This window comes from Actinia tenebrosa, unplaced genomic scaffold (assembly GCF_029948245.1).
Source record: "Actinia tenebrosa isolate PJP-AT-01 unplaced genomic scaffold, QUT_ActTen_1.0 PGA_scaffold4__44_contigs__length_22323623, whole genome shotgun sequence".
Lineage (NCBI taxonomy): Eukaryota > Metazoa > Cnidaria > Anthozoa > Actiniaria > Actiniidae > Actinia > Actinia tenebrosa.
The window spans coordinates 14,675,635-14,685,805 of record NW_028292581.1 but is presented as its reverse complement, the minus strand read 5'-3'; positions in this window follow the sequence as shown (position 1 = coordinate 14,685,805).

The window sequence follows — 10,171 nt, the reverse complement described above, 5'->3', positions numbered from 1 at the left end:
GCCTTAAAAGGGTCTATTCCTTTGAGAATTTTGTTTTTCGTTCATACACACTAATTTCTTCTCGAACATTTACTGCTACGTACTGGCAAAGGAAATAATACTCAAGGGATTGCGTGAACAGTATTTAATCATGGAAATGGCTGTTTTAATAAACAAATGTTAACACAGTAATACCATTAGCATTTTTAGGTTAAACCAGATTTTTGATGGAGAATATGTTCGTACTTTTAAGTTAATCTGTCCAAAATGTCGTAAATTTAATGCATTCACTATTTTTTCATGTTGATTTCTTGTAGCTTTTATTATACTTATACACTTATTTCAATAAAGTTAGTCACCAAAAACCTAGAAAGCTGAGATCACTGAGCATCATGGGAAACTTTTCATATCAAAAAAGCATATATACAAAGCTTTTTTTAATACAAACTGCAGCTCGATCGATGATGCTCAGAAGAGGTGAGACTGTAACTGTAAAAGATTCGCAAGTCCATGAACCGTTATCAAGCGGTTGAACGTGTAAAATGGATCTACCAATAATCCTTGTCGGCCTCAGCTTTATAGCTTTTCAGGTGACTAACTTTATTGAAATAAGTGTATACGTATTCGTGTTTTTCGCCCGGGGGGGGGGGGGGGGGGGGTACTACCACCCCAACTTGGGTAGGGGTGTGCCGCCAGGACCTTAAAACCCTGACCCTATCCCAGACCTAAAATTTTGATTTTACATACCCTACCCCAGACTAAAACTAAGAATTATACACCCTATCCCAGACTAAAAGACGGAAAAGACGGTTTTACAATCGATTGCAATCAATATTTACTAACATTTTTGTTGTTCTTGGTCGGCAGAAAGCTTAGCCTATTTGCCAGACAAAAACGACCAAATCGTTAACCCTATCCCAGACTAAAATGATACCCTATCCCAGACAAAATGTCAAAAAATGATACCCTACCCCGGACCCAAAAGCCGAAAAACCATACCCTATAGGGCGGCACATACCAGTATAGCAAATATAGGGGAGTACCCCCCCCCCCCCCCCCCCCCGGGTTTTTCGATGGGTTGGGTTTTTCATAGTTAATAGACCTTTCCCGAATTAGCTTGACTGGTCACGAAACAATGGTTTCAAGTCGAGGTTGAACTTGATGAATAAAATAATCAAGTTCAGTCTCGACTTAAAACCATTGTTTCGTGGTCAGTCAAGCGAATTCGAGATAGGTCTATTCAATTATATTTTAGGGGTTGGGATCTTTGGTGTAAATACCTTAGTAGGGGACTTGCAGTCCTATTGTATTTTACACCTACCTTCGGGTGAATCTTTAAATTATGACATGCATGTCGTCAGAATCAGCATTACATCTAGCTGGTTTGTCACGAGCTTGTGAAAATAGCGCAGCGCATTGATTCTAAAAATAGCTTAAAGATTCGGACAAACATTGCATTCTGTTTAACCGCTACGAGGATTATACGAACCGATTTTATTATTTTTACTTAAAGTTACAATAATAACCCATGTAAACTAAGCTCAACTGCGATCGGCTGTGAAAATAATCTGCTGAAAGTAAACTTAATTGTAAGTTTGTTTGTCCGAATTTCGCCTTTGTCTACGTTTTTATGACGTCACGGTTGCGCTGCGCTATTGACCAACGAAAAATAAAAACCTGTCCAACATTGCAATAAAAATGGAAAACTTATTAGTTATTGTGTTACTTTTATAAACCTCTTATTATCAAGGTTTTTTTTTATTTGGTGGGCTGGAAATTATTAGTTTCAAGAGGAAAAGTGACACCACAGTTTTGCAAATGTTCTCGGTTCTGATTGGCTTATATTTTCTCTCAGATCAGTATTACATGAAAAAACGCTTACTCGCTAAGACAGTCTGAAGGAAGCACGGATGGTCTGCGTTGATAATTTGCTGCCTCTCGCCGCTTAAATTTCGGCCTTTAAAAAATACGCCATGCCGTAAACACCTGCATACGAGAATAGTCCATTTTTATGTTCCATGCATACCGCTAATTGTTAAGATTACAGACTCATTTGAACAGGTTTGGCCTCGTTTATAAGTCAGCTATTCAACAAATAGTATTAAGAGTCCGTGAGATTTCAAATCATTGGTATTGTTTAACTTGCACACATCTCTTTACTTTGACATTGACTTTGGCAAAATATTTACTCTTGAATAATGAGCCTTTAGTCATGTAACACAGCGGTATTTACCAAATAAGAAAAGGGACTATTGGACCCGTGGTTAGAAGTAATCTATACAGTATGAGTGGCCGCGCGTGTTGTATCCGATATACAAATCGAGGCGTAACCGAGAGTTTGTATATCTGATACAACACGGACACGAATACTGTATAGATTACTTATCAAACGTCTAGGTTAGTTCCTTTGTGTTTCGCTAAAATTTTCAAGATAAAAGTGAATCTGGCCAAGAAAATCCATCTTAAAGTTTATGCAAATGAACAGGATTCTGTATCTGATTTACGAAACTCTTCACGGTCGTGATTTCTGTTGTGTTTTCTTCATGTATTATTAATGAGTTTAATAATATTACATATAGGATGGGTAGTGAGATATCAGCCTGAAGAGGTTCTTAAAGATGTTTTTATTTCATATTTTTGATATGTACACTATATTTGACTTAAGGTTGCTGCCTACTATACTTGAAAAATGAAGCTACTGCGCACGCTCGTTCGCAACGTAGGTGTACATTTTTTGCATTCGTTTTAAACAAACGTTTAGCAAGTCAAAAAGAAGTTGTTGCTGAAAGAGCAGCCATATTGAATTTCATTGATGCTGAGCGTTTCTCCGCCTTTGCGAGCGTGTTTCTGGGCTTGATCCCTAGTGGTCAGTGGAAAACCTGATGGTAAAGGTCTCTATTATCTCGAATAAACGACCTTGTTGGCAATAAATTTACATTAAAAAATAAGCGATTCAAAAACTTTTTCATGTTTGTTTTTTCTATAGTAGGCAGCATTTTTAATTAGTGAAATATTGAACCTGACAGGCCTGATAATAATGGGTACTTGGGTCTGCACCAGAATTTTTTAAGTCATTATAAATTTTTCTAAAAAGAACTCGCTTCCTTTGTCAGGCTAAAATGAATCTTACATTAATCAATACATTAGCTGTAAAACGCTCGCCTCTCATCTCTGAGGTCCGGTGTTCGCATTCCAGTCCCCCGGCCCATGTGAGCTGAGTTGGTTGTTTCTCTTTCTGACTCCGAAGGTTTTTCCGGTCATCCGGTTTTTCCTCCCTCCTCTCAAATTAACCCTAACTAAGAAGATATAACTAGCTAAAAACTAGTGTGAGCTGCGTCGGTGTTTCTAATGAAACAGTAATGATGAAAAGGTAAATTATACACCGTGAAAAGATGAAAAAACTTACTGAAGTTTCGGACGCTAGTCCTTCGTCGGAGTAAAAAAAACCCTAACTAATGCAAATTCAAACTGGTTAGAGCTGTGCTCCGGGATGATACATGGACTGTATAGCGGCTGCCAGAGGCGCCTTCACATGCTTTCAGTTCGACTCCGTAGAGCTGCGCCAAAACGCGGTCTTCCCTGAAGCAGTTCTTAGTATCGTCACACAACGCTCCTTAAAAACGGCTGCGAAGTAGACTATACTAAACGGGGCTCATTGGCCTAAGCGCAGTCTTCCCTGCAGCAGCTCTAGTCGTCACACAACGCTCCCAAAGCCGGCTGCGGAGGAGACTATACTAAACGTGGCTCATTGGACTAAACGTGGTCTTCCCTGCAGCAGTTCTTAGTTTCTTCACACAACGCTCCCTAAGAACGGCTGCGGAGGAGACTATACTAAACGTGGCTCATTGGACTAAACGCAGTCATCCCTGCAGCAGGTCTTAGTATCGTCACACAACGCTCCCTAAGAACGGCTGCGGAGGAGACTATACTAAACGTGGCTCATTGGACTAAACGCAGTCTTCCCTACAGCAGTACTAGGTGTCGTCACACAACGCTCCCTAAGAACGGTTGCGGAGGAGACTATATTAAATGTGAAATCTGAATACGAACAGAATGGGCTTGGTTGGTACCTGCATGGCTACATGACCAGATAATGAACCTTCTTCCTCGTGTTGTATTACAGAAATAATTGATGTGCTCTACCGATTCCTTTCGAGATGGCGTAGCTGGGAAATAGGAAAGGGACAATTCCAAAAAGGGCTGCATACTCTAAATCATCTTGGTTTTGTACTTTTTTCAGCTTAATACTGATATAAAACATCTGATTTGAAATCAGATACTTGGTATCAGTAGAAAGTTGAGAAAAATGGATTATATCCTTGCCTTGGCTTTAGACCGGAATTTCCGACGATTAACTGGCAAATGGCATCTTTGATTTCCGACATCTAGATTCTTTTCATGAACCTGTTATTAAGAATATCATAAAAATAGTAAAAGTAATAAAGAGATGGAGTCACGTGAAAACTTAGAATTTCGTCAAGTGTATCCGCCCCGACCGGCTCCACCGTCTATTGGCTAAGGATTCTTTGGTAGCCATCTAATTGTAAAGAAGGCTGCACTAAACCATCTTGTCTTTCATTTCCCCTTTTTGACCCATTGTGATACAAAGCATCTGATTTAAAATCCAACACTGACTTAGTATCAGTATAGAAGGCGAGAAAGGCGAATCATTTCCTTGTACATGGAAGACACGCCGGTGATTTCCAAAAATGGCATCCCCTATAAAAGGGTCAGAGATTTACAAATAACACGCTAGAAAGTCAATCGATATCTATTGTTCACTGAGCCGAACACTGAACACATGCTATGGAAACGTGAAAATTTTAATAATTTTACTTTTTAATTCGTTGCAAAAAAGAACCATACTTCCAGACATCGAGTGCTGAACCTTCGTATGGCAGCGCGAAGCATTTACGGCTACGCCGGAGATTTCGGCCCCGACACCGCTATCCGAAGAATTACAGACTGATCAGGAAGCTTGGCCGAGGCCTAAGGGAGAGGTTAGTCGGCCCCTAGACCGTAGATGATTAACCCCTTGCTATGACCAGCAAACTCGAAAATATTCTTTGTGACAATGATGACTTTGAGCGCATACTCACTCCTTTCCATGTGGGATGCGATTAGAAAGCTAAACGATACGTGCAATATAGTAAATCAAACTGAAGTCTATTAAGCAAAGGACAATGGCTAGATGTTTTTTTACAAAGATAGAGAAGTTAGTTTAAAAATCGTCGAGAATTTAGCTAAGCTCCTCTGGAACTAAATACCAATAGAGGTTTTGCACCATCACATGACGGCAGCAATGTTATTAGATGGCGCGAACAATAAAAAACGTTTTACATGAAAAAGAATTCAATCCCCGAGAGAAAAGAGATTCTATTGTTCTGCCATCTAACCGCAGGCAGTCCAAGCTGTATTGTGGGGCGTCGGCACGTGATGGAGCAAAACCTCTATTTAAAAGACAAAAACTTACTTCGCATTCAACGCCGCTCTCCATTTTCTACTTTTCGGGGGAATGCGCGGCAAAGTAGAAGTTGAGAGGGGACTAGTTCTAAACCATGCAGACGCTAAAGTTACGTGACAATCATCGCAATTAAATAAAAAATAAATCATGTCTTTAATTTAATAAAAGATTATTGATTTTTTATCTGAGTCTGTTACGCAGGTCCCGCCGTTCCGTCAATCCACGGTTTTCTAACACTCACAAAAACATGGTGTAAACAGAGGACATAATATCAAGCCATTAAAGAATGGAGCAATCGCGGTATAATATTGTCCCGTAGATTGCTCCATTTTTTAATGGCTTGATATATTATTACATTAAGATCAAAATACATTATCTTTTAAAACTGCACTAAAAAAAGCAACACTAAAGCATGAAGCCAAATCTTGAAGGATTCGGTTAATAATAATAATAATAATAATAATAATAATAATAATAATAATACTACTACTAATAATAATAATAATAATAATAATTATTATTATTATTAAAAATAACAAATCTATATAATATATACTTATTTATCTATAAAAACATATTTGTAAAATAAATTAATAGCTCAAAACACGAGTCCAGCTCTTCACACTGATATAATACTATATTAAAACTATACAATTATTATTAAAATCTAAATATTTCTAAATTTCCGCTACATTGGCGTTAAGATTAAAGTCATTCAAGAATTCATTGTCCATAAAAAAGGGGTTCTTGTCCCCCTGACACACATGTGTACTGACTTAATTATTTCAAAAGATAATCGAGTTCTAATCCATGTTATAGTACTTGCATATGTGTCCCCTGTTATTATTATTATTATTATTATAGTACACTCAACAAAATTACTCGACTCTGATTGGTCGAGAGGAGTACAATTATAGCGTTAATTGTACTCCGTAGGAGTACCGAATTAAGTCGCTATGGCAACACGGCCAAAACAATGTCAAAACAATTATTTTCTATCATTTTGTACTTAAAAAGCATAAATAAAATTTTAAAGCCGTAAAAACTACTCCTTTTTATGCATTTCAGTTGCACGAAATCACACTCGTAAAACACCCCTCAAGGCTCGTGCAATTACAAGAGCTTTCAAAACATTACTCGTGTCTATTAATTTCCAAATTGTACTCGAGATCGTGCGATTTCCTATACTTATTATTATTATTATTATTATTATTATTATTATTTACTAAGCATTATAAACAATTTTAATGCTCTACAATAAAATTGATATATATAAAACTATGGATAACTAAAAACTATGAATTTACAAGATTATCTAAATGATAAAAATATTTAACAATGGTTGTCGTAAAATCCTTACCAATGATGACTGGATTTCAGTTGACCATAAACAGATAATTGTTTCAGCTTCTAGGACAAAGGTTTTTGTACTTTTTCAACTCATACGGATACAAAGCATCTCAGATTTAAACTGGGATACTTGGTATCAGTAGAACTGAGAAAGCTACTCACTTCCTCGTAGAATACCATGACAACGTCCAACAATTAAAAGTGGCATCCTCAACTTTCACTCATTTAGATTACTTCCACAAACCTGTTATCAATTAAATATAGAGGGCAAAAATTATCTTAATCTTTCGTACAAAGAGATTCGTACAAACTTTTTTTTTCTTTATTAGAGTGCGCGCGTGTGCTGTGTTCTCTCATAAAGCACGCGTTCACAACCAATCAGAACGCGAGATTTATAACTGGTATTTTATAATCAATATTATAAAGAATTTGAGATTTAACGCGCGCTGATTCGCTGGCTACAGTGTTTATATCAGCTGAGGACAGAGACACGATCTCGCAAAATGAAAACCATCAAAATCAAAATATTTTATAAAAACATTTTAAGACGGCTGCTTATGTCTCTGTACTGTCATATAAACACTCTGGAATCTCTAGAGCACTCGAGAAGCAAAATAAATACTCAGCTACGCCTCGTATTCCTAAGCTTGCTTCTCTCTTGCTGTACAGCTCCCACGGTACAGAGACGCGCGCACGCGTTTTATTATTCCTGAATCATTCCTCACTCTGAAAGTACATTAAGGCTTGCGTTGAACCTTATTTGCAAAACAATGTGCTTTAAGAATCTCTTGTGTTTGTGTTATATATAGTGAAAATTCTTAATATTTTACTATTTCGTGTTAAAAATCCTTAATGTAAAATTTTTGCTTTTAAATGGGATATAAAAATGCCTGCTACAATCGGCTTGTCATAATCAAGTCCAACAACGCCATCTTGTCGCAAACCAGCTAATATTAGCAAACAAGAATGACGTCATAGTTTTAATCAACTCGCATCTCGTCTTTTTGACCAACTCGCATCTCGCTTGTCCCCTAGAAGCTTCCGTAGAATTGACATTGACGTTTTGGTGATTGTTGACTGAGAGTTTTGCTGAATAGGCCTAATTTTTGTGAGTGACTGAGATTTTTGCTGAATTGGTATAATTTTTGTGAGTGACTGAGATTTTTGCTGAATTGGCATAATTTTTGTGAGTGACTGAGATTTTTGCTGAATTGACATAATTTTTGTGAGCGACTGAGATTTTTGCTGAATTGGCATAATTTTTGAGAGTGACTGAGATCTTTGCTGAATTGCCTTCACATGCTTTCAGTTCGACTCCCTAGAGCTGCGCCAAAACGCGGTCTTCCCTGAAGCAGTTCTTAGTATCGTCACACAACGCTCCTTAAAAACGGCTGCGGAGTAGACTATATTAAACGGGGCTCATTGGCCTAAACGCAGTCTTCCCTGCAGCAGCTCTAGGTGTCGTCACACAACGCTCCCAAAGCCGGCTGCGGAGGAGAATATACTAGACGGAGCTCATTGGACGACTAAACGCGGTCTTCCCTGCAGCAGGTCTTAGTATCGTCACACAACGCTCCCTAAGAACGGCTGCGGAGGAGACTATACTAAACGTGGCTCATTGGACTAAACGCAGTCTTCCCTGCAGCAGTTCTTAGTGTCGTCACACGACGCTCCCTAAGAACGGCTGCGGAGGAGACTATACTAAACGTGGCTCATTGGACTAAACGTGGTCTTCCCTGCAGCAGTCATTAGTTTCTTCACACAACGCTCCCTAAGAAAGGCTGCGGAGGAGACTATACTAAACGTGAAATCTGAATACGTACAGAATGGGCTTGGTTGGTACCTGCATGGCTACATGACCAGATAATGAACCTTCTTCTTCGTGTTGCATTATAGAAATAATTGAATGCTCTACCGATTCCTTTCATGCAAGATGGCGTAGGGAAATATGAAAGGTACGTACTATTCCAAAAAGGGCTGCACACTCTATCATCTTGGTTTTGTACTTTTTTCAGCTTAATACTGATATGAAGCATCTGATTTGAAATCAGATACTTGATATCAGTCGAAAGTTGAGAAAAATGGATTATATCCTTGCCCTGGCTTTAGACCGGAATTTCCGACGATTAACTGGCAAATGGCATCTTTGACTTCCGACATCTAGATTCTTTTTATAAACCTGTTATTAAGAATATCATTAAAATAATAAAAGTAATAAGAAGATGGGGTCACGTGAAAACTTAGAATTTCGTCAAGTATATCCGCCCGACCGGCTCCACCGTCTATTGGCTAAGGATTCTTTGGTAGCCATCTAATTGTAAAGAAGGCTGCACTAAACCATCTTGTCTTTCATTTCCCCTTTTTAACCCATTGTGATACAAAGCATCTGATTTAAAATCCGACACTGACTTAGTATCAGTATAGAAGGCGAGAAAGGCGAATCATTTCCTTGTACATGGAAGACACGCCGGTGATTTCCAAAAATGGCATCCCCTATAAAAGGGTCAGAGAATTACAAATTACACGCTAGAAAGTCAATCGATATCTATTGTTCACTGAGCCGAACACTGAACACATGCTATGGAAACGTGAAGATTTTAATAATTTTACTTTTTGATTCGTTACAAAAAAGGACCATACTTCCAGACATCGAGTGCTGAACCTTCGTATGGCAGCGCGAAGCATTTACGGCTACGCCGGAGATTTCGGCCCCGACACCGCTATCCGGAGAATTACAGACTGATCAGGAAGCTTGGCCGAGGCCTAAGGGAGAGGTTAGTCGGCCCCTAGACCATAGATGATTAACCCCTTGCTATGACCAGCAAACTTAAAAACATTCATTGTGACGATGATGGCTTTGAGCGCATACTCACTCCTTTCCATGTGGGATGCGCTTAGGAAGCTAAACGATACGTGCAATATAGTAAATCAAACTGAAGTCTATTAAGCAAAGGACAATGGCTAGATGTTTCTTTACGAAGATAGAGAAGTTAGTTTAAAAATCGCCGAGAATTTAGTTAAGCTACTCTGGAACTAAATGCCATGGCACGAACAATAAAAAACGTTTTACATGAAAAAGAATTCAATCCCCGAGAGAAAAGGGATTCTATTGTTCTGCCATCTAACCGCAGGCAGTCCAAGCTGTATTGTGGGCGCCGGCACGTGATTGAGCAAAAACACAAGATTACAAGATTATCTAAATGATAAAAATATTTAACAATGGTTGTCGTAAAATCCTTACCAATGATGACTTGATTTCAGTCGACCATAAACAGATAATTGTTTCAGCTTCTAGAACAAAGGCTTTTATACTTTTTCAACTCATACGGATACAAAGCATCTCAGATTTAAACTGGGATACTTGGTATCAGTAGAACT